Source organism: Penaeus monodon, chromosome 25 (assembly GCF_015228065.2).
Source record: "Penaeus monodon isolate SGIC_2016 chromosome 25, NSTDA_Pmon_1, whole genome shotgun sequence".
In the NCBI taxonomy this organism is placed as follows: Eukaryota; Metazoa; Arthropoda; class Malacostraca; order Decapoda; family Penaeidae; genus Penaeus; species Penaeus monodon.
In genome coordinates, this window is record NC_051410.1 from 4,491,040 (window position 1) to 4,491,712 (window position 673).

A 673-nucleotide genomic window follows, 5' to 3' on the forward strand; every position below is an offset into this window, starting at 1 on the left:
ACAAACAAACACCTATCGCCTCAGTTTATGATAGCAACTGATTACTTCATATCGCATCATATCGCGAGCAACAGCAACAGACGAAAAGGGAGAGGAAGTATGTTAAATGGGTTTAGCTATTATACTGTTAGTACATTAAAGGGACAAAGGAAGACTCTCTATACTGACGACTCTCTATACTGACGCGAGCCGTGGACATGTTATTGCAGTAACATGACAAATACATAGTGGGCACATAACACGAGTGTGCGACTGTGTATATTCATACTGTATGCAGAGTATAGGTGCCATGACGTTCAGTAGAACATAAATAACACAAGGTAGGCATTCTGCATATCCATAAAAAAAAAAAAAAAAGATATATATGAATATCTCCGAGCTGGTCCCTTTGACAGGCGGTAAATTGATACGAGATAGCTATGAGGCAGATTATATTACGAGTGCTGGTATCCTATGGAAATAACGGAAACAGCAATGACAAAGAAGAAAGGAGAGAAAAAAAAGGCAGAACAACGTTCAGGCAAATATATATCTGGTGCATATTGTTGGAAATATTATCGGGGCGTAGGTAATATAAAAACGACAATATATATTAGATATGTGTCTAAGTACACATTCAGCGTCGTCTCCCTTCAGGCGCACCAAAAGGTATTCAGAAAAGCGATTGGTTGAT

General features: G+C 38.6%; 1 protein-coding gene across 1 annotated transcript in view; it reads right to left on the reverse strand.

The window, feature by feature from the left end:
* LOC119589307 (hemicentin-1-like) overlaps nucleotides 1-673 on the reverse strand; it is a gene marked incomplete in the record, with an annotated part of 75,735 nt that overhangs the window by 26,756 nt on the left and 48,306 nt on the right.